At 32.1% G+C, this 26,369-nt stretch overlaps 1 protein-coding gene across 3 annotated transcripts in view; it reads left to right on the top strand.

The window, feature by feature from the left end:
• Positions 1 to 26,369, top strand: part of LOC143195027 (putative JmjC domain-containing histone demethylation protein 2C) — a 549,561-nt gene that overhangs the window by 451,040 nt on the left and 72,152 nt on the right. Inside the window, exon 1 of one of the 3 annotated variants that reach the window (XM_076401871.1) lies at positions 9,961 to 10,040. The exons of the other annotated variants lie outside the window; for them this stretch is intronic. The gene's annotated coding sequence lies outside the window, so the exon portion shown is untranslated. Of the gene's footprint in view, positions 1 to 9,960; positions 10,041 to 26,369 lie in introns of those variants that run through there. 3 annotated transcript variants of the gene reach the window in all.

Below are 26,369 nucleotides of genomic sequence, written 5' to 3'. Positions count from 1 at the left end.
ATTTTTTGTCGCGTTTGATTGTGAACTACTTGATGAGTTATAATTTTATATGCGGAAAAGTGAATACTGTAAAAAATATTAATAATAGTGAATAGAAAATGTATGTTTTTTTATAGAAACGATTCTTCTGTGATATCCTCTATATTAGAGATGATTGATGTGATTATATTATAGGCGCTTCAGTACTATTACTGTCACTACATAGATTAGAACTGTTTAGTTTTCGAACATATTTGTTCTTATAAAGTTCATGATATTAGTTCAACATTCTCGGAGTCTTTCCAAAACCTCGCTTGAACATAGAAGAGAAGACCAGTAGGTATCGGTGAATTATTATGTTCTTGTTGAACCAAGATCCTTCCTGGGGACCAGGAAATTTGTTGATATAGTTTATACACATGGTTGAGATAGTTTTATGACAAATATTTAAAGCCGTCTCACTCGTTCACCAGGCAGGTAGTTAGAAAAACAGATCTATAGTCTGAGTTGTATTACATAACATAGTTACATTGTTTTTGCTTGATCATCTATCTGCATCGCATTTTAACGCTGATTATCTTTATAGCTTCCCTATTTTGTATAAATACCCAACCAAGATATGATTACCTAATTCAATAAAGGATGAGGTTAACATTTACTCTTTGCTGCTTTTTTTCATGATAATCATCCATAATAATTCATTCAGTGATAATGAAATAAAATCAAAGCAAAAGAAATAAATATTCGAATTGAAGATATAAAAATAAGTCAAATTAATTCATTTAAATGTCTGGGTACAGAAAGAAGGTAATGGAAATCACAAGATGGAAATGAATGCCAGAAAGTCAATGAATTTGTAAGTTGCTCTAAATTACAAATTACAAAGCAACGTATAGACCAACTTAGTTGATGGGATCACCTAATAGCACATAGACGACACAAGGGAGGTAAAAAGAATTCAGGAAGCAAGGACGGAAAAGAGAAAGGGCAGTGGGCGATCTAAGAGAACCTGGAATGAATGTATCAGGGAAATTCGGCAGAAGGTAGAAAAATCCCGGAAGAAGCATAAAAAGAGGGCAGAGACAGAAAATATTGGATGGAAATTGTACATGGATCTAGAGAAAACAGGCACTAAACTTAAAACACTTACCTCAGTTACGTGGTACATAAAGGTATTTTTTAAATAATATATATAGTAAAGTAAAATAGTGAACCAGGAATTAACTCAGTAAGTAAATATAGATCAAAAAGTGATTCACTACTTCAGATCGAATATTTATAATTAACAACCAGATCTGTACCTTTACACTATCTAATTGGGATAGATTTATTGAAACTAACAGGTGAATTGAAAAGGCCCTGGCCTGATACATAGATGGCGCTACTAGAATTAAATCCATATGTTTTTAGTTAACTTTCAAAAAATGAGTATATAAATTTGACGGTTGTCGGATCATTATTTTGTGAATTATAGCATTTTGAGTGAAGCAACTTTTGTTATTGTGAAAAAAAAATTAAAAAGTAATTTCTTGTGTTGATAAAGATTGCTTTTTGAAAGGAAAAAGTTGTTTTGAAAAAAAAAAAACAGACACTCTCCCAGGAAAATCAACCATCAAGGATTGGTATGCTAAGTTTAGGCGTGGTGAAATGAGCACCGAAGACGGTGAACGCAGTGGATGTCCAAAAAAAGTTGTTACCGACGAAAATATTTAAAAATCCACAAAATTATTTTGAATGGCCGTAAATTTAAATTGAATGAAATAGCAGACACTCTAAAGATATTAACTGAACGTGTACATCATATCATTCACGAATATTTGGGTATGAGAAAGCTCTGTGCAAAGTGGGTGCCATGCGAGCTGTGTTTGAAGATGATCAAACATAATAAACCCGAGTTTTTGCGATATATGACAGTGGATGAAACATGACTCCATCATTTCACTCCGAAGTCCAATCGACAGTCATCCGAGTGGACCGCACACGATGAGACTGCTCCAAAGTGTGGGAAAACGCAACAGTCGTCTGGCAAGGTTATGGCGTCTGTATTTTGGAATACGCATGGAATACTTTTCATTGACTATCCTGAAAAAGGAAGGACCATCAACAGCGACTATTACATATCGTTATTGGACCGTTTGAAGGACGAAATCGCCGAAAAACGGCCGCATTTGAAGAAAAAGAAAGTGCTGCTTCACCAAGACAATGCACCGTGTCACAAGTCAGTGAAAACGATGGCAAAAATCCATGAATTGGGCTTCGAATTGCTTCCTCGTCCAGATCTCAAATTCTTGTTCTCAGATCTCAAAAGAATGCTCGGTAGGAAGAAATGTTCGTCGAATGAAGAGGTGATCGCCGAAACCGAGGCCTATTTTGAAGCAAATGATAAATCGTACTACAAAAATGGTATCGAAAAGTTGGAGGGCCGCTATAATCAGTATATCACCCTTGAAGGGAATTATGTTGAATAAAAAAACTAATTTTGCCTGGACTAGACTTGGTCTTTTCAATTGATCTTTTATGTCCTATGTTTGTTGAAATTAACTTGACTAATACAATAAAGCATTTTTTTTCAAATTTCAATGCTATTTATCAATTAAAACCAAAGCATAAACTAACAAACGATTTTTTAATGACAAAAATTCGTCATCCGTTACTACATAGCTGGAAAAATTCACCGAAACCAGAACAAAATCATCTGGCGAAGAAAAAACGCACTCGCTGCTCTTATCTTCGATGCCATTGTTAAATTTCTCGATGGTGAAATTTGATGACAATACCACAAAATGCGATGACTAAAGAAAAACAAAAAAATAACAGCACATTATTCTCCGCCTGTAATCATTCCCGTTTTATTTTTTTGTGTGTTAATATCGATATAATTCGCTGGGACACGTCAGCGCCAAGACCAAATCTCCAAATTCCTTGAACAGCATCGGTCTCCGCGCCTGTGGCTATCTAGATTGACCGTAAACGAAGGAGAAATACACCGAGCGAGAGAGAGAGTGAGATAGAGACAGAGAGAGCGACATAAAAAGCGAAACAAGTGAAATTCAACCGTACAAGAGAAGCAATCGCAGCTCTCTTGAAACGGAATTAATGCGGTTGGATTGTTACGCAACCATGGAGACCTTGTTATGGAATGAAGAACCAGGAGGTGTGAAAAAACGAATAATTTCATGTTGATTTGATTTTAATTAGATTAACATATATTCAGTGGGTTTTTATTGTTTAAATTGGCTATTTTTATGTATATATTTTTTCAATATTTCGAATAATTATGTTGTAAACTGTTATTTTTATTATTCTGACAAAGTAGTGTGGTATGGAACTTATTAATATATTTAATCTCAAATTATTCTTAAATATGTTTAATCTTTAATCTTAATTTCATATCAAGAATGCCTTTGAAACGAATGTTTTTTTTATTAAGTAGTAAATTGAATCTTCAATGCCTAGAAAACAAAATTACGATTTTAGAATGTCGTCTTTACTAACCAGATCTTACAAAGAGTGCCTGTTGACTATTATTTAAGCTCAGAAAACTGTTACCAAGAAATAACATCTAGTCAGAAAAACAGGTTCATACGAATCTTAAGAGTTGTCTTGATAATATTCCTAAAGATTGAACAATTTAACTATTAAAATCGATGGTTTTGACATTTCACTACAAATAACAGTTTTCATTTAGGTATTATTTGAGTTATTCAGTTTACACCAATTGGCCGAGTTGATTTCAGTGATTTAAAAGTGGTGAATTTGATGTTAATGACTTATCTATGAACAATTTATTGAACGATAACCCTACTCAACCTCTAAAAGAGCTTTTAGCTAACTCAACAATCGTCTTTCGTCTATAAGAATGAGATTCGAACAGAATAATTATAACATAGAAACACTCCAGTCGGCGACAATAGCGATTGGTTGATGGGACTTTTGCGAGAGATCGGTTATTATCATAAAATTAACCTTCAATAATTGTTGTTTGTCTTTGTATCATTTAATTGTTCACCCCTCTTCCTGTCATCCTGAACGTTGACAGTTCGCTATTGACTTTAATTTTATCTATACCAACAATTTTATCTATGCACATTTTGTTTGCCATATATTTTTCTTTAATTTATAATAAAAAATTTATTTATTTATACACATAAACATTTATGTTTGTTCACGTCCTTTGTAAGATATGTTCTGTTTTAAGCGTGTAGCAACCACTACAACCCTTTAGGACACCACGCATTCACCTACATCAAAGTCAAAAATTGACAACGCTGCTGGATTAGTACCATACGGTACGGTACCATTAGTACGGTACGGTCTAATATGCAAAGCGAAACAGCTTGGTCTACCGAATGACCTAATATCCCTGAGAGATTCATACTTGGACGGTAGGTGCTTTCAAGTGAGGATTGGTGACGCAGTCTCCTCTCATAAACAGATTTCCCCAGGAGTCCCGCAAGGTGCTCCACTAGCCCCAGCCCTATTCAAACTTTGTATGGCTCATATCCCACTCCACAAACTTTCCCTCACAGCATTTTATACAGATGACACCGCTTTCTTCAGAACCGGTTATAATCCCGACGCTATCTTCAATAGACTTCAAGAGCAGCTAAACCAGGCGATTGTGTGGTACAAATTCTGGCGGCTGCAGATAAACCCGAGCAAAACTCAGGCTATTCTGTTCCACGCCAAGAAGGAGTTCCGCGCCTATCGCCTCCAAATTATTAAAGTCCCCATCTCCTGGCTCCAGAAAGTTTCATACCTCGGTCTCCAGTTCGACCACAGATTCCAATGGTCAGCCCAAATACAGCACGCTATTTGCAAAGGCAATGGCATGTACAGACTGCTATTTCCACTCCTCTTCAGAAAAAGTAAACTTCAAATCCCCCAGAAAGTGACTCTGTATAAAATGCTAGTCCGTCCAGTCTGCCTCTACGGAGCACAGGTGTGTTACAGGTAGGTCTCTGAGAGACAACTCGTACTACTCCAAGTGTTCCAATGCAAAAATGTCCGCACGTTACTCAATGCCCCATGGTTTATGAGGAACGTCAACACTCACCTAGAATCAGGCATCCCGTTTGTGAAGAATTGACACGAACATGCTCAATGTAAGGTTCTCCATAGGCACCTTAGAACACGACAACACCTTGATTAATTCCCTACCCATCCACAAACTTCGGTAGTAAACTAACTACAACAATCTCAGTCGTAACCCAGGGCCTCTGTCACCCGAAAACACTCACATCCCGAACCCGAAGCGACATCAGCAGACCATTTAGTTCTAGCTGGTCATCTTGGAATAAAAGAAAAACGTCTCGCTCTATTTTCTTTTCTCTACAACCTTGTAACAGTACAACATCCACAGCGCTACCGTACTTCCTTTACCTTAACCTAATATCCTGTCCATTCTATATGGTTTGGCTGGCAAACGCTTTCGAACTGCTGAAGAAATGCGAAAATGAATCGACCATTGGATCGTTGCCAAACCTATATTACTCTTTTCGACATGTTGATAGGAAATGGGAAAAAGTAATTAAGTGATTAAATAATTTTATTAATGTATATTTTACTAATTTTTTTAATATGTGCCTTTTTGGAGCGAGAAAACTATCAGAATATATGCTAGAACCTAACAATATAACAATTTTATTAACAACAATATTTTTCTATTACTTGTAAGTGGATGTGAATTTTTATTAATTTGTCATATAGACTGACAAAAAATTTAATATATTATGATATATTTGTCTCTAGTATCAGTCAATTGAATATTCATTAAACATAGTATAAGGTTATTACACTTATAGAATATAAGCTGATTAATATATCAAATGAAATGTTACGTCAAAGCTCAACGTGTCACAGACAACGATTTTTTAACATTATCAAATAATTTATCTTGACCCCAAATACGTATCTAAACAACTGAATTATATGATACTCCCGTTCTACATAATCAGCATTTATATATGTACAAGCCGTCCATTGGTCTCGTACCATTTGCAAACAAATAGTTTGCATACGCAGAAACGTTTGCATTGCAAAGGTTGGCAAATTACTGACAATTTCTGCAACCTTGTGTTTCTTAACATTTACACATTGTGCCGGTAATTTATGGTTATTTGATGACGCTTATTTAAATTTGGTGACGCGCTCATGCATCCTACGTGCATCTCGCTTAAAAATACTCCATTATATTAAAAGTGATGTTATTAGTTCTAATATTTATTCATATATCTATAGGTATGCATCTATTTTAGATGACATCTACCTTACACAGCGTAATATTCGAGGTTATTAGACTTTTTTGTGATTTATTGAACATTAATAATCTTTTTTTTTTAGTTTGACTTTTCTGTTAACACTAGATAATTTTTGAAAATTATTGGGAATTATTGCAAACATAAGTTAATTTAGCCGGCTTGGTTGGTTAGTAGTCAAGGCGACAAGACGGCCCCCCTGCTGTTGCGATAGTCGCGGGTTTCGGACCCTGTTGTGACATGGGCGCCACTTTATCTTTGTAGAAGTTTATGATTGTGATTGTCCAAATGATCCCAATCACGCCAGTAACAAGAATGGGTAAAATCGGATGTCTTCTGAGATGATTTCTAAGTTGGTCACTCGCCAGTCGTTAGACTTAATGCCAAGGACCGTGGTTTGGAGCCCACGTTACTAGTGCTTAACGTCCAGTCGAGATAAACCCTAGTTGATAAAAAGAAGACTTTAAAATATAAATAAAAACAACTTAATTTAGTATGCGACGCATTCAAAGTTGATACCATTCAGTTATATATAAGTTAGAAAATTGTAAGGTTTTTATTTTACTTGAAAACTTAATTTTATTGTTACGAAAAGAACTAGTTATTGGAACGACTCTACAGACAATACTACCAAACGTTTAATTCTAAACATTTCACTTATCTCCCATTCAGACATAAACACATAATTTTTCGAACAACCATGACCGTATCAGTCCCATTATATAACATATCAACCATATCACTCAGAACTTCAGGTAAATGTTACGGTCTGAAATGTCTTAAAATCACACAAAATTATTGTTTAATTTATTTATGTGTCGGGGTACTTACTCACAATATCTCTGTAATATTAGAAAATCTCCTTAGAAAATCTCCCTGATGTGTTCAAAAACAGGTGATTAAAGACCAAAATAATACTGAAACGCATTATTCATTCTTTCAAATTCGTTTTTTTCTGTTGAAATCAAATCAAATTTATTTAATCTCCTTTGAATACTATGCATTCATACTAACGTTTTTTTGTCTACAAAATAGTTCAGACAATAGAAATTTTATTTTAAAAGCCAGACTATTTATTTTTTATCTTTAAGGAATAGCTAACAGTTATGCAAATAAGGGAGTTATGCTGTATGTATGTGATTTGAATATTGTGCATAGAGGCATTATTGTTATAAAAAAAAACAAGAGGTGTGTCCATAATTGTATTCAGTACCACTTCATTATTGTTAATAAGATGATTTAAAATAGATCCTGTAGCAAAATATGATATCTATGGAAGGCATTAATGAAAATTATATATCGGACATGAGAAAGTGGTTCCAGTCAATAATAATTAAATTTAATGAAACAAATGGATAGTTTGAATACATTTAATTTGAATAGAAGATGGAATTGTTAATGCATATTAACAATCTAAATCTAAAATAAAATAAAGAATCCAAATTTAAAATGATTTAAAAGTAATTCATAATTTCGAATGAATGGATGGTGTGTAGTAAATATAGGCAAGTTCATCAAATGGTTCTAGTTTGACAGCTGAACCACTGGACACCAATGGACATTTGCATTAATGGAAATAAGTTTTCTATAATTATCGATAACTTTTAACGATATCTTTCTATTCGTTATAATAGATATTTTGTTATCTGTTATATTTTAAAGTGTACATTCTACCTACTAGGGTTTATTTGTGTTGGACCAACTGTTTAACGTGTGCTCCATATCACGGTCATCGACATAACTCTTGGCCTTACATAATACAAAGCAGCTTAACTAGACAGCTTTGAATTAATAGAATTAATAGATGAATTATTAAATACCCTTCATAATTAATTAATAGTTCTTATATTTTTTATAAGTAAATAATATCTCAGTTATATTGCTGAAAATTTCAATTTGAAGATAATGCCTATCCAACGATTAATGTTTTATCTAAAGATTTTCATATTAAATATGTTGACCCCCTCAATTTCTTTAGTTGTTTACCGTAATATACTTCAACTTGTTTACGCTAATTTCAGTACGTACACTATGCTCTGCTTTTGCACTAACACTATACCATACCAACTCAAATAGCCTCTTAGATCATCTCTTCTCCGATCTTCACTGTCGAGAAGCCTGACAGCGTCAACATTCGCATGATTTTTGTTCATGACTGAAGAAGTTTTTGGTTAATAGTGTGAATTTCCAAATATATATGGAGTTCACTATTTTTGAAGTATATCTGTGTATTAACAGCACTCAATACTTTGTACTGAAACAACTGAATTATGTCTAGGAATTATGTCCTCATATCTGGATGCTACACGTCAATAGGGCTTAAAGATTTACTTGCACAGCAGTGCTTTATGTATAACAGTACAAGTCAGATTTTCTGCCAAATAACCAATAATTTCTTCTAAATTTAATATTTATTTCTTCTTTCTTCCTCTTTATATGAGGCTTCCAGTGTTATACTGAAATAATTTGCTGTGTTTACTAAAATATACTATATAATATACTTATTACACTTGGATATTATTTATTATTATGATCTCTTCATATATATATATAATTAACATGGACAGATTTAGTCGCATTTAAACTGATTTAACATGACGTTAGACCACAAAGCATAGCAGATCACGCTCAAAATTAAAGAAATGTCTGGTTGGTCGGAAAATATTGCCAACTTCACCTAAAATTGAGATTGGTTTATCAGTCATTATATCAGTTAATTATTATAAAGTCTATTTGGTTTTATAGGATTCAAATATGGGGTACTACCAGTACTTAAACCAACTAATAAACCAACGATACCGAGACAAAATTCTTCCATTAATTACCATGGCTAAACAACGAAGAACTTCATGATGACAACTGGATTTACGATGTTATCCAAGATTTCGCCTTAAAATAAAAAATAAGCTTACTAAATCGCCGCAACGTAGAAGCAACATGACTATTGGACAACACGCACGAAATCAGAAGATTGAAGCGAACCAAACCACATGAACTTTTATACTGTAAAAGTGTTTGAACCCCATAATATTAACTTTAGCTTAAGTAGTCTAATGTATTGATGTATTTGGTTAATATATTGGTGTAAGTGGAATAAAATAAAAGCAATAAATAAATGTTATCAATTAAGATTATACTAAGCATATCTAACGTAAGATGTATTTAAAAAAAATTAAATTTATTGCCCTTTCCATGGTCCAACTGTTAATTTTGTACACTGACATTTGAAATTTCATTGCTGCTTCAGGTCTCAGGTCTTTCTTTCAACTCAATGTGTTATAATAACCTAATAACAATCATGAATATCCTAGGTATAATTAAATTGTGTTACGGATATAATTCAATTGCAATATATATAATACATAAAACATATCCCCGGTAAATCCTCCATCGAGTCAAAACACGAACGAGCGTTCTCCCATCGTCATTTATTCCGTTGTTCGTTTGTTTCGCCACGTTGTTTTTGCATTATTAATAAGCGCGTGCAGATTAAAGGCGATTAAAATTTTTCGAATAATATCGATGACTATTTATAATCGGGCTCGAACCTTGAGATACCTTTTTTTCGTCGGCTTGAATGAACCAAGTGGAAGTTGAAATAAGATTTATGGTCGGCCTTGAGTCGGACTCCACGTATATTCTCTCTAATCTTTTATCGTGTCCGTCCGCGAAAACGTGACGTAAAAAATGTTAAAAGATCGCCTACCAGAGTTCGGGTCTAATTTTTTTTCTATTTGTTTTAGGTAAGTTTGACCTCGAATAACGATGAACCCGCAGCGACAGCAACAAATTAGCAAGTATCAGGTATTTTCTTTTTTTTTATTTAATAATTTGAATAATCAGCAGTCGTTCGTTGATGTTGTACACAACGTGATCGTTGTAATGATGAGTTTATTCAGCGAATTTATCTCTTTTTTTCCTCTTGTTAGTTTCAAGTATTTGTTTTATTCGGATGAATAAAATGTTTAACAAAACCTCAACATTTGCGAAAAGTTGAATTATTAGATTAATGTTTTTTTGCCATTTTAGGCAATAATTATTGAATTTCTCAAATAGCTTATGAATGTCACTCCAAAGCAAAAAGGGATCATTAATGTATAAAGCTTATTCCTCTAAGGGTATTATGTATCGTTTGAAACAAGTGGTGATTTGAAAGGATTAGTTAGGTCTGGGATATATGGCGTATGTAGAAGATCACCTAGTGAATACATTTACTTTGGAAGCTTGAAAATTATTTGTTTTCTGGTTCTGAGGCTACATTTCCTCCAGCATCCCATTTCCTTGATTTTACAAAGGACCAATAATTTTCACATGATGATGAATGTTTGGAAATGTTTGATTTATAACCATTTAATGGTTTTACAAGTTCTTCTTACATTTACCACGAATTTTCATACACTAATGTTTATACTTATAGATTTTCAGTATACTGTCTTCCCTGCGAAAATCGGCTAGTTAAAAATATAATGACTTTCAGTAGTTTTGTTCAGAAAATAATATTGAACTAAAATTTGCGACAAATACATTTTTCTATGAAACAACTATATATTGTGTTGTATATTAAAGGTATTAGGTTATTGCTAAAAGGTATTAAATAAAACAAAACACTATGAATAATTTAGACAAGAATGATGAACAATATTAAGCATAACTTATTTGAATTCCAACTTGAAGATGACTAGTGGCTAACATCTAATTGAAAAGGGGCAAAAAACCAAGGTTCAAAATTATTTAAACTGACAAAAGATAATCAAATATTTCCAGTTCTGCCACTCATTCTCATGGTGAAATTATGATAAAAAAATATGATAAAAACCGCCACAGAAATTTTAAAAAATGATGACAAATATTTCTGATAGCCGAGTTTATTCATGGTTGATATGAATTGATATGTGAGAATGATATCTTTCGTATCCATGACGTCTGACGAACATTGCTCAAGAAACAATGATAAAAATCAATAAATTAGGGCTAGAGCATTTTAAAAGTTTATTCATAGTAACAGATGTAGTAAAAAAGACCATTAATGTTACATAAAATGAAAGTCGCCATTTAGAAGGTAAATGTTACTCTTGTCAAAAAACTGGCTACTGAACAATCGATTTTCACATGTCTCTCTTAAGGACAATGGTTTACTAGAAAGACCATAGACAGGAACAGTTGATAATCCATTTGTTGCTAGATCCGAGCTATAAGGTGACTGCATAAGAACATTCCAACCAAGTTACCGAAGCTTCTGACGAATAGCTATCGATGTGTATGGCCAGGCATTCTTTTGATGAAATACAAATCATGTCCTAATGGCCAACATTGGTAACTTCTAGGCCGTTTCTTTTATTTAGCCATAAGGGAGCAGTTCATAGTATATAATTAACTGCTAATTTCACAGGAAATTCTTCCTGTTCGTTAATTCTGGCGTAGCCTCCATATACGCTGCTTACTGAGCTTCGTTCACAACCATTTTGCTTAATGTGGTGTTAAGTGATCCACTTTTCATCGCCAGTCACCATCCGCTTCAGAAAGGTGTCAATATTATTGCGATTCAACAGCGAGAGATAGATTTTGCATGAGATTTTTTTCGTGTGGCACCCATTCATTCAGCCTGTTTCGGATTCATTTTTATTTGTGCAATGCTTAGTTTCTGGGTAATTCATATAAGTACATATAGTTTTCGCAGTTGGTCTTCCAAAGAGTGATCTCTGACATCTAAATCACCCCAACAGAATCATATCAAACTGCGCCTGTCTTACATTTTTACGGTTATCCAATAAGAACTGTAAAATATAGCATATTTTTCTTTATTCAAACAAATGTCAGTTAGCCATTTACAAAATTACCAAATACATTTTTAATGCAAAATTTCGTATTGAAAAAATTATGAATTTATATTTATTAGACCTAGTACATAAGATGTAAATTATTTTAAATACTAAAATAATTTTTCTTATTGACCTTCAAAACTTGAGAAACTTTGTGCCTAGACCCTATTTCGAAGGAAATATTAAACCATTCCGACTAAATTTACGACCTCTTACACATAAATAAACCGTTTTGCATATTTAAATTCCAGAGTACTAAATATTTTATTCAAGTGCAATACCCTTGAACAATATCGAACGAAATTAGCTTTAGTTATCAGCTAGCTCAGCGATAAGCAACCAACATGTTTCGTTCAATGGAATCGTTTATGGTTTCCGAGAAAAAAATCACGGCTTTCGAAAAACCGAAAGATAACTCATGACCTCTAAAGCGAAAACAATAAACATACACACAAACAATGACAGTAATCAAATAAATCGTATTAAATATACGACGGATCTAATTTTGTTTCTTGGACGTTGTCCAAAATGAACAGAATTTCAAAAAAAAAAATACGTGGACCGAGAGAGATTTCTTAATAGCTGGGCAATGTATCTTTTGCTGGCTGATCTGAATCGAAATATTTTCGATGCTATTTTTATCCGAGAATTATTTATTTGGTATCCGTGGTCTGTCGAATCATGTTTATTTAACCGTCAGTATATTTAGATGTTGGTGTAAAATAATCGAGGTGTCTAAATTATTATTCTAAGTACGATGTTATTACTGGTATATCACGATTTTTTTTATCAGTATCAACATGATTAATCCGATCAAGCTAATCTAAAGCAAAATTGTGTAAACTGTGTTTTCTCCGATGACGATAGTACCGATCCGTGGTTGTCTGAGAAATCAAAATAGCACTAGCTAACAAATGAAAAACAACTCATCATCATGGCGCAACAGGACGTCATTCTTCACCAAGTCTTTTTTTAGCCCCAGGTATCGACCAGAAGTATATTCAATTCTTTTTTTGCAGTCTAATTGTTGAATCTTCCATAAAAAACCCTCTTTGTTCTTCAATTATATATTTCTTAAATTAATTATATCTCACATTAGATATAATTAGTACAATCTTAATTTACAAATTAATTTATTATTACTGTTCTGTTGTACTTGCATTAATACTCAAGCAAGGCGAGTGCAGAATAAATACATCATCAGTATGTATTTCTAAAAATTAAACACTTTACGCTATACAAGTTCGTGTGGTTTGGTTCGCTTCAATCTTCTAATTTTCTGTATGTTATTCAGTAGCTATGTTTCATCCACGTTGCTTGATTTAGTAACTTTATTTCATGTTTTAAGGTGAAATCGTGTATAACCACGTGTGTTACGTAGCAATAAGCATTGGCAATTAATTGTAAAACTTTATTTTGACAGCATTGGATTACTAATTGGTTTGATATTTTAGTGCAACCCCATATAAGGCACACCATAGCTTAAGGCTTTATGATTGACATAAATCAATCTCTTTAATTTTAGGTCAAATTAAGAGTATCTTCCGACTAACCAGTACAGTGGCTTGAATTTGTATCTGATCTTTTCTGCTTTTATCTAACATGATGTTTCCAATTTAACCTACCATCAAGATAGATGCCGATGTATTTAGGTGATTCTGCTTGAGGAATCCGTCAAGTGGTCCTAAATTATATATTGGTTGTTGTATCTAAATCGAATAACTACAGTATAATTCGACGCTACAGATCCTAGTTTCGAAGCCATACAATATGACATAACAAGATTTCGAACGGGTCTGATTTTAGCATTTAATAATAGAAACAGAAGCGGAGGCTTAATTTATCCCAAATAGACTGCTTCAAGGAACTATAAAATAAATACTGCAAACCAACGCAATCGATATGAAGGTCATCTAAACATCGGTAATCGAATATAAAATAAAAGGATAAAAGTATAAAGCAAGACGAAATAAAATAATAAACACGCCGTAGTTGTGTGTCAAGACAAAGATGTCGACTATTATAGCATCCGAACGACAATATTGCTAAAATCAAGGTCTACAATTTGTCGTCCTAAATCTATCTAAAATATGAAAGGTCTCAAGACTATATTGTTTTAGTAAATAGTATTTTTGATTAGATTAATAATTGAACCTCCAATATAAATAATTTCTTCCATCTTGCTCTACAGCACGTATCATTGATACCACTTTATCCTCAAAATATTTTTATAATAGTAAGGATCAATTAATAATATCATCTAATAATAATTACTATCTAATACTAACATTGAACATTTTTAAAAATTAATTTAACAGGTTAATTGAAAGTCCCCGGCCTGGCACATAGATGGCGCTACTAGAATTAAATCCATAGGTTTTTTAGTTAGCCCTAACCTTCAAAAGATGCGTGTATAAATTTGACAGCTGTCGGATTACTAGTTTTTGAATTATAGCATTTTAAGTGAAGCAACTTTTGTTATTGTGAAAAAAATTGATAAAAAGGAATTTCGCGTCTTGATAAGATATTGCTTTTTGAAATGAAAAAATACAGTTGAAACAAAAACTTGATTTGATGCCGGCTTTCCGGACACTGCTCAAGGAAAATCATTCATCAAGGATTGGTATGCTAAGTTTAGACGTGGTGAAATAAGCACCGAAGAACGCAGTGGACGCCCAAAAGAGGCGAAAACATTTAAAAAATCCACAAAATGATTTTGAATGACCGTAAGAGAAAGCTCTGTGCAAAGTAAGTGCCGCGCGAGCTCACTTTTGACCAATAACAACGACAAGTTGATGATTCGGAGCAGTGTTTGAAGATGATCAAGTGTAATAAATCCGAGTTTTTGCATCAATGTGACAATGGATGAAACATGGCTCCATCATTTCACTCTGAACTCCAATCGACAGTCATCCGAGTGGACTGCACACGATGAACCCGCTCCAAAGCGTGGGAATACGCAACAGTCCGCTGGCAAGGTTGTGGCGTCTGTATTTTGGGATGCGCATAGAATAACTTTCATTGACTGTCTTGAAAAGGAAGGACCATCAACAGCGAGTATTACATAGCGTTACTGGACTGTTTGAAGGTATTTGAAGAAAGAGAAAGTGCTGCTTCACCAAGACAATGCACCGTGTCACAAGTCAGTGAAAACGATGGCAAAAATCCATGAATTTGGCTTCGAATTGTTTCCTCATCCCCCGTATTCTCCAGATCTGGCCCCCAACGACTATTTACTGTTCTCAGATCTCAAAAGAATGTTCGCTGGGAAGAAATTTTCGTCGAATGAAGAGGTTATCGCCGAAACTGAGGCCTATTTTGAAGCAAAGGAGAAATCGTACTACAAAAATGGTATCGAAAAGTTGGAGGGTCGCTATAATCAGTGTATCACCCTTGAAGGGAATTATGTTGAATAAAAAACAACTAATTTTGCCAAAAAATGTGTTTTACTATGGTAGGCCGGGAACTTTTTAATTGACCTGTTATTAATATATTATTACTCATCGTCATCAAACATTGTAATTTAGTACCGTTTTTCTTTCAATATTCAACTCAGCAAAATAATTTTGAGTCCATATAGATTTCTTTCGATGACTCTCTGAATTTTATTGTAATATTGAAACCAATTTTTACACTCATTTTATACATACAGTTTGTTTATTATTAATTTCTAATAGCCTTATGGAAAGTTTAATTAAAAGTAAAATTTATCGCAAATTGTGATTTCTTTAGACGTACGAAAAGGGTTTCATTTATATTTCATTTTATTTTAGTTTGGGAAATACATACTGATCTATTAATCCCGCACTCGACTTGCTTGTGTATTGGTGCAGCCATAGAATAGTAGTAATGAAGTAATTTGTAAATTAAGATTGTACTAAACATATCTAATGTAGATGTAATTAATAAAAAAATATACTTCAGTAAAATATCAGTAAAAGTAACGTAAGAGAAATTTGTAATGGATTATTACTTCTGATGTTATGTATTGAGCAATATTGCACAACATACAAGGTTTCTCAGATTCTATATAAAACGGAAGAACAAGGTGCACCCGAGGAAAAGCTTAATGATTATAAATTTAGAACCATTTGGTTATATAATATGCCGATTAAATCACCAATTAACACATAATAGCCTGAATGAAGATTACGAATCGCAAAGAAAACGATTTGAATTGCAGTAAGCAATTTCGATGACTTTCACCGTCAGTATTTCAAGCGACTGAATTTTTTCTTTCGTTTTTCTTAGAACATGACGGCTATGTCGTAAGTGGGTTATGATATGCGAACAAAACTATATAGATCTTTATGTAAATTTAATTGTTCAACCGCGATTTCGTACATTTTTCAATAATATCAATAGTATTAAATCAGTAGTAGAGTAATTTAATAATTAACATAATAATTAAAATCAATCGAATATCTTGATTGAAATATTTCACATCTAAATCTAAAAATTAAGAGATTTTCTCAATTATTCTTAATGTCTTTTAGATACCATTGTTCTGCACGCTAAACATGACTGTTTAGGTTCAATCACATCGAGTTGAACTATGACTATTTATAAACTCGTTTGCTTTTTGACAACTGCCGAATATAAGTAAATCAATCTAACAATTGAAGGGCATATGCTATGTCACAAAGACATTGAAATGAGAAATTGTCAAATTAAGCTTTTGATCTTTGAACAAAGTTACTTTTATACTTAAAATAAAAAAATATATTTATTTATAAGGAAAATATGTTTATTCTAGATGTATAGTGCAAAACATATTCTTATATTTATTACACTGTCAAAAAAAACGAACCTCCATGAAATAATTATTGTTTAACCATAATTATATTTTATTCGTCAATATTACTTATCTTTTGGCACCCAAAACTTTGATAGGGTCTGAACTTGGAGAGCTCTTGAGTCACTAACATTATCAATCATTAAAATTTTTTGTATTTAAAGTGTGTTCTTCCGTCTTGGATGAAAGAGGCAGGTTTCTATCTAGCATCACAAATCACTATTACCCCTGTATCAGATATTTCACAAGGCGGGAATGGGAGTATGTTGCACTGTACAGTGCAAAAAACTAAATAAAACGTAATGCTTATTCTGCCTACTACAGGAATCACACCATATGACCAACTCCCTACTATTTCTATCAAGCATTAAACATATTGTAATTAAAGAATGAACACACTATAAAAGCTGTTTATGCTATTATTTATGGATAACAGAAGAAATATGTATATTAAACAGACAAATCCATACATTATAATATGCATACTGTGATAAAAAAGCTTTTTAAAACTAAAAGTAATATTTGTTTCTGATAAATATACTGTTAAAAATTGGCTGAATTCGCGTTAATTGAAAATAAATCTGAGGAAAATGCAGTTAAGATATACTTTCGAATGTACCGTTAAATTATAAAATGATCGATTGTATTAGTCATTTTATTTCAGGCTTTTTTAACCCCACTCACTTCTAATCCATTTAATGCCATGTTTACTGTTATATGCGTTATCTAATCTGAGAGCAATCGTGTCTGTTTTTATTGATTTTTCCACCATTTCTGATAATTAATTAGAAAATGGAGTGCTTTGTTGAAGGTCAAAAAGGTCACACTGGTTAATTTTGCAATATAAGATATTTTCAAAAGTCGTTGAAATAATAGTTAATTTTTTATGCTCTGTATAATACCGTCTTGTTGGAAGTCTTTGATACGCGTAAATAGTGATTTTTTCAGATTACATTTTTAAAATTGAGCAATTTAAATTAATAAAAAAATTAATACGATTTTCGGTCCCAAACAAGGTTGTACTTTTAACTGTTCCAGATCTTAGTTATCTTCATGTTCTGGGGACCAGAACCTTATGGAGGCAGTGATTTTGAATTTGACTAGAGTCTTCAAATAATACGGCATCATGGTTTAATATTTAAGGCTTTAAAACTTAGCATGATAGAGATCTTGTAAATCTGGTACAGTAATATTTGGAAAACCGGTCATTCTAAGTCAAAGTCGGGAATTCTATCTTGAGTACATCTAGTCTAGTGGTCCAGAATGTTCCCCACTCTCTTCGGTGCTATTCAATATGTGCATGGATGATATCCCTAAGTTTGAAATAGTAAAATCCGCGTCCTATGCGGATGACACTGCCCTTTCCAACGTCCAACCACATACAACTCCAAGAGCAGCTGGCCATAACAATTAAATAGGACAAATTTTGAAAACTGAAAATTAATCAACAAAAAAACCCAAGCGATTATTTTCTACCGTAAACGTTCACTTACTGAAAAGTTACATATCTCAGACTTTATCAGTTTCGGCGAACACCTCTTCATTCGATGAAAATTTCTTCCCAGCGAGCATTCTTTTGAGATGAGAACAGGAAATACTCTCTGAGGGCCAGATATGGAGAATACGGTGGATGGGGAAGCAATTCGAAGCCCAATTCATGGATTTTTGCCATCGTTTTCACCAACTTGTGACACGGTGCATTATCTTGGTGAAGCAGCACTTTCTTTTTCTTCAAATGCGGCCGTTTTTCGGCGATTGCGTCCTTTAAGCGGTCCAATAACGCTATGTAATAGTCGCTGTTTATGGCCCTTCCTTTTTCCAGGTAGTCAATGAAAATTATTCCACTTGCATCCCAAAATACAGACGCCATAACCTTGCCACTGACTGTTGCGTTTTCCCACGCTTTGGAGCGGGTTCATCGTGCGCAGTCCACTCGGATGACTATCGATTGGACTTCGGAGTGAAATGATGGAGCCATGTTTTATTCAATGCCACATATTGACGTATAAACTCGGGTTTATTATGTTTGATCATCTTCAAACACTGCTCCGAATCATCAACTCGTCGTTGTTTTTGGTCAAAAGTGAATATAATATAATCGAAATCAAATATTCGTGAATGATATGATGTACACGTTCAGTTAATATCTTTAGAGTGTCTGTAATTTGATTTAGTTTCAATTTACGGTCATTCAAAATTATTTTATGGATTTTTTAATTGTTTTCGTCGGTAACAACCTCATTTGGGCGACCACTGCGTTCACCGTCTTCGGTGCTCATTTCACCACGTCTAAACTTAGCATACCAATCCTTGATCAATGATTTTCCATGAGCAGTGTCCGGAAACCCGCCATCAAATCAAGTTTTTGCTTCATCTGTATTTTTTCCCTTCAAAAAGCAATATTTTATCAACACGCGAAATTTCTTTTTATCCATTTTTTTCACAATAACAAAAGTTGCTTCACTCAAAATGCTATAATTCACAAACTAATGATCCGACAGCTGTCAAATTTATACACATCTTTTGAGGGTGAGTGCTAACTAAAAAACATATTTAAGATTATTTTTTAACAGATTTAAGTTTAGTAGCGCCATCTATGCCAGGCCGGAGACTTTTCAATTGACCTGTTAAATGCCAGAAGCAACCAAATATATCAAGTACAAATCTATGAAAATGTCCCGTGAGATTGTTTTAGAGCAAGAATGGGTCACTTTTTCTCTAGATCAATTTATCGACAATTTTGTCCTTTGACAAACATAAAAATATCTTTGCCATGTTTTGTTTTGAAGACATATTGTGTTCAATTATTGACACAAATTGGCACGTTTGAAATTCGGCAGATGTTTCAGTTTTCATTGTTAGTTACTTTGAAGTATTCAGTAAAAATGTCATTTAAAAAAGTGACTTATAATTTTAATCTTAACTGAATATAAATTGTCTGTATTCAATGAACCTCTTTGAAAATTGTTTTTAATTAACAAAAGTATCACAAAAAATAGAATGAGCAAAAAAACAAATAACATACAATTAAGTCTATAATTGTTTTATTAAAAATTTTAATTAAAAGTAAAAATATATTGCGTTACTACTGATTCATTCTTCAAGCGTTACAAAATGCACGCTCTCATACTCACACATACACACATATTTATGTACGCATAAACAGCGAAAGACAATCTTGTTTACTGATATCATTATGACTGGACAGAAAAGAGCCCGAAGGTATATAATACCAATTAACATTTCAACCGAAAACGTATATAGAAGTAAACAGGTTCTACCACCGCTTGACCTTGGATTTTATTCCAAACCATCTCATCTGTTCGAGATACGAAAAAAATGCGCAAAGAATAAGATGAAAAACACAGAGAGAGAGAGAGAGAGAGAAAGATTGAGCAAGTAGGCGAGAACGACGCAAGGTTAAGAGAGCGAGAGGGTGAGACACGAAACTATCGTCGAGCCGGGGGCTAAGAAATTCCCAAAATGAAATTACATTCTTTTGTTCTCTTTCAGGGCGGGGTTGATCTTTTCTGGGAGATTGATGGCCGGGCATAAAGATGTTTGGCCTCCGGTAAATTGCCAGAAATGTCTTTTTCTTTTATTGTTTTCTGTTTTTCGTTAGTCGGTCCGTTTTGTTTTTAGACAGGCGAAATCTAATTGAAGATTTCTAACAAGAAATATTTAAATTGGATGATATGTTGCGCAGCAGGTTATATGCGCCAGACATGATAATTGAATACCTTAAAACGTTTTGAACTCATTTGGTTCTAAAATTGTCATCATCTGTTATAGCAGCAAAAAATTATGTCAAACCATATTTATCCAGTGCACATAGCAACAGATCAACATTCTAGGTCTAGGTATTTAATCTGGGTATTATTTTTTACGGTCATTGCAAGTAAAATTCGATAACTCTTTCAACTAGAAGATGCAGTCTAGTGTTCCACAGGGAATAGAGCTGATATCCCTAAATTAAAACAATAAAATCTTTTTACTTTTTACTTTATATATATATGTATATATTTGAAATAATAATTTTGAAATAACAAGAAATAATACAAATATTTCTATTCTTTCAATTCTTATAAAAATACCATATTTAAACTAACTTACATATTTAGACAATTAAAATGAACTCCAAGCAGCATATATATAATATAAACGTTATATTAAAATACATTTACAGAATTTACACCAAGACCAAGTACATTATTTACGTTATTTTGATCAAATCCAGCCCTCATAGTTAAAATCAAACAAAAAAGCCACCAATGCCATTATACCAAAGCAGTGAATATGACCTAAATATCCTCAAATATGGTCAACTACGATCCGTACTAAAATTTGCGCTACTATTCTTAATGAGCAAACCCTATTTATGATTTGACTATCTCCAGCTTTTGGTTGACATGTTGTACACCAGTGTTTACTAGCCTAAAACAAGCGGATGGCTAATTGCAACAAATTAAAAAATAATAATTACTTGTAGTATTACTTCTAGTACAATTGTATATTATTTCTCTCATACCCTTTAATTTTTTTATTTGAACAACAAGAATAATTTTCTTCTCTGCTTCTTGTTATCATTTTGGTAACTATTTCGGAGTGAAATTTTGACATAGATTGATTCCTATTTGATGTCCGCCTTATATTCTGCACTTAGCTTTTTTCCTTCATGTTTTAAAGTCAATGTATGCTAAGCCGCCAAGAGTAACACAACAATTTAATTATTATTCTTATAGAATTATTAATATATACAAAATCTAAATATTCTAGATTTTTTGTTGTTTTCACTGGATCGACTCGAAAATAATCTACATCATTGTGTATTCTATGTAAACTAGTGTGCCCCGTAGTTGTGCGCATCGCCAAATCCAAAATCATTTTTCTATATTTCCAACGTATGCTCAAAAAGTTGCATTCCTTGGATTTTTCTTCGACCACCATCTAAGTTGGTCAGATCAAATGCAACAAGCCACTGTGTCACTATTCACTCTCTTAACATAACATCTTTCATAAACTAACAGTCTCAATTAAAGATAATATTCTTAAAAATTATATCAGGCTATGGTATGTTCCATTTTATTATATAATTCAGAAGTATTGCATCGAGTCATACTAAAGTGAGATGTTGATTTGCAATTAAGAAAGGTCTTCATATCATTCCCGAGTGATCTTGTCCATGTTAATTAATTAGAAATAAAAAAAAGGCTTTTGACCCATACTTCGGGTTTTCTACTATATTGCAATTGCAATTGCAATTGCAATTTATAAATAGGACACTTTTATTTGTAACCGAATACTAATAAAAATATATGGGCAGGAAACGTAATACCACGACACCAAAATATTTCTATTTCAAAAGTTTCTATAAATCGTGCTACAGCACCGTAATTACTTTCTTAGAACATGTTAATTAATTAGAAATTTAAATTAAAGAAAAGACTATGAAAACAATATAGATTCTTATAAGTATTTTTATATTCATATATTCTTATATTATAGTCTTATTATTCATATCAACTTTTATTTGTAACAGTTTATATTAATAAATTAAAACGTTTTGAACTCATTTGGTTCTAAAATTGTCATCATCTGTTATAGCAGCACTCGAAAAAATTATGTCAAACCATATTTATCCAGTGCACATAGCAACAGATCAACGTTCTAGGTCTAGGTATTTAATCTAGGTATTATTTTTTACGGTCATTGCAATTGCATTTCAATTTGATAACTCTTTTTCAACTAGAAGATGCAGTCTAGTGTTCCACAGGGAATAGGGCTGATATCCCTAAATTAAAACAATAAAATCTTTTTACTTTTTACTTTATATATATATGTATATATATATATATATATATATATATATATATATATATATATATATATATATATATATATATATATATATGTATATATATATATATATATATATATATGTATATATATATATATATATATATATATATATATATATATATATATATATATATATATATATATATATATATGTATATATATATATATATATATATATATATATATATATATATATATATATATATGTATATATATATATGTTAATGTTAATTAATTAGAAATTTAAATTAAAGAAAATACTATGAAAACAATATAGATTCTTATAAGTATTTTTATATTCATATATTCTTATATTATAGTCTTATTATTCATATCAACTTTTATTTGTAACAGTTTATATTAATTAATACAAATTAATGCTAGCGAGTAGAGAGATGATGAGTCAACAGTACCATATGTTTTATGAGTTCCATGGTTGCAGTTGTGTTCCTTAATAATAGTGTAAAAATAAGACAATAAATAATATAAATGGATACTAGTAAAACCGTTAATAGGTTTTAATTTAATATGAAAGAATGTTTTTAGATTCAATTGTTAATACAAAATAATATCAAATACACTTATCTATTTTTATTAATTACATAAGCATTTATGCGCGTATATTTTTTTATTATAATTTCCATTATCACTTCTAATAACGATGCTACCCGAAAAAAAAGCTATTTGAACCAGTGAACTAACAAGGTCACAAATTGTGGGATACGGAGGAAGATTTCTGTATTTTCTTATATATGTCTTTTTGGTTATTTTTTTAGGTTTGGGCCGTTCACATCTCCGCCCTAAAATTTTGTGTATTACGAGCTAATAAGACGAAGTGAAGCGTATTGTAAAAAACAGCGATAGCTATTAACAACGATATAAAAAAGTAAAATCCTACAAATTCCAGTTATGCCAATAATATCAGGCTTGATAAAACTGAGTATCTTTTGGGACGATCTCTAAGTTGGTCACTCGCCATTCGACAGGCTAAATGCTAATTCAGTACCCATGCTAAGCAGTAGGTCCAGTCGAGATAAACTCTAGTTGCTAAAAAAGAAACTATAATATTTAATCTAAAAAATAATGATCAGTGGACTTTCAAGTTTTTAATATTGTTATAGACTTATTGTTACCATATTTTATTTGTTTTATAATTAAGTGCTAATAATCTGGTACACTCTGATGTAGAATATCTTATAGATGATGTAATATATCTTATCTTGTAGATCTTATGTAGAATATCATCGACATAAAGATAACAAGTATATGAGATTTCATTTGTAATATAAACGAAACCTTGTAATATAAACACTTGTCACCACCAATTGGAAAGGGAACTTTAAATTGCGAATGTGATGTAAGTTACTAGTAATGTACTATTCGCATAATTCGCATTTAACAGAAATTTGATTTTGTTAAACTTATAAACTTATATATAAAATTCTCAAATTATAATTTTGTATTTTTGTAAAGTAAGTTCATTTTAGTAACAGTCTTACAATATTATAAGCTTATGGAACTACAATACTTCATCAAGTACTTTACAAAATCTGTGTTTAGGCATGCTTTAACATGTCAATTCCTATAAATCCTCAAACTAGATATCTACTTAATCTCTTTTACTTTACTTAGACTACAGTGATAACATTTGGTTCGCACATTGTCCGTACGTATTGTTCAAAAGGTCTGAAATATTTGTTTGCCACATTGTTCAATTAAATATGTGTCCCTTACCCTTAACTTAGTGAGGTATAGCCCATCGAAATATTTAATCTACAAGAAACCGTATATTCGATATTGAGTTTTCATAATCTAACCATGATGGGATTTGATTGATACTTCTTGAAGATTTGAATTTAATTAATATTTTTCTTTGTATTTTGAGTAGTGAACGGTAGTGAATGTTAGAAGCCCATTATCTCATATCGCATTCGAATTTTATAGAAACATATACTGACTTCATGCACACTTATAGGACTGAACCTGTCACATTATAATAGATATAATTTTCTATATTATTTGATAACTGAAAAAAGAACAAAAATATTAGAGGGTCATATATACAAAAAAGAAAACAAATGAGGCATAATCATCAAAAGTGTTGTTTACCTCGATATTTCCTTAATTACACTTACAGACATAATTAATTGTACTTAAAATAGAAAATACTTATATTAGAATGATCTTATTGTTGCGAATAAATTGCCGATGTTCAAACTATACTGACTGTTTTTTCAAGATTTTTTCCCTTGTACCGAAAATACACAATTTATTTTTTTACCTATTTTAGATTTTTACCGATGTATACAGCGCGACCAAAATCACTAACTCACGCACGGATTTGCAGATTTAAAACTTCATTATTTCAAAATTGACGTTTAAATTTTGGATTAACAAATGGAAATGGATTTTTTTGAAAAAATAACTTTTATTGCAGGTGAAGTAACTATATAGAATTGTTATAAAGAATAATCATCTAGCCTATTCGCGAAGAGCTAATGATTTACTAAGAAGTGGAAGCAAGTTCTTACTATCTAGAGGCACATAACATTCTAGAGAGTGTCGTTTAATCTATGTGTGACACATCCACCGTAGCCGCATCATTATTCAATAATACCCAGCAGAAAATCTAGAATTACGATCTGATTACACTTAAAAAATATTGAAACGTTCGTTCGTCATTTCTTGATGCACAATTTAATTAATACAACGCAAATAACATTACAACACCAGCTCTTATCTACATCTCGGCTATTAAGTTCATATTGTACGTAGTGTCAACAACCAGATTACACAAGCTCATTAAACACTAATTTCAATTCTTCCTCTAATTTAATTATTAACTCAATAAATATATCGTTACATGCTAGGATTTTGTACATAAAGTTGAAGTCACACACGCATACAGAGACAGACGCTCACATAGCGAGAGAGGAATGAGGTCATAAGGCAGAGGTCATCTCAAGGTCAACCGTATTTACCCACCGCTGCAATCATTGAGATTCCTCTAATGCATGTCATTCGTTATCTCATGGATGATACCATGCATCATCAAAGAACAACAAGTTTATTAATAAGATATCGCTTAATATTGCGATGATTTATGAAGATTTTCGAAAAAAAACGTACGATTATTCGACACGGCTCTTAACAACAATATAAGTCACGTTAGGCGTTATCGCTATCAGTCGTTATCAGTTCTGTTTATGATTGTTTTCCGTGCACATACATGGGATGATTCTCGGTTCACGGAATCGGGCGGCGTATTAAAAAGACGAGATCAAGATAAACAATGCAAACAGTAAAAAATTTCCTACGACTGGCTGTTTTACGTTATTGTTTTCGGACAGATACGGTCGAATGATGATTCAACAAAAACATATGTACTATTTTTATTGTTGCTTAGTATCTACTACTGATTACAATGTTTCTAATACTATTATATAGAGTCATGTGCGGCAAACTATACGTAATTTTTAGTAAATCGCTTTCAAAATAAAAGTTTTAGATGATAACAAAAAAAAGGTTTATTCTAATGTAATAAACTCGCCAGTAATAAAACAACATAAATATGTAATTATAATAATTATTTTTATTTTTATTGAAACTTTTAATCATCAAGGAAAATGCGGATATTTACCCTCTGAATGATGTTACACT

This window comes from Rhynchophorus ferrugineus, unplaced genomic scaffold (genome assembly GCF_030347505.1).
Source record: "Rhynchophorus ferrugineus isolate W39M unplaced genomic scaffold, kcgeb_rfMv2 rfM4, whole genome shotgun sequence".
Classification (NCBI taxonomy): Eukaryota; Metazoa; Arthropoda; class Insecta; order Coleoptera; family Curculionidae; genus Rhynchophorus; species Rhynchophorus ferrugineus.
Note: the sequence above shows the minus strand (reverse complement) of the source record. Positions and strands in the feature narration are given on the sequence as shown.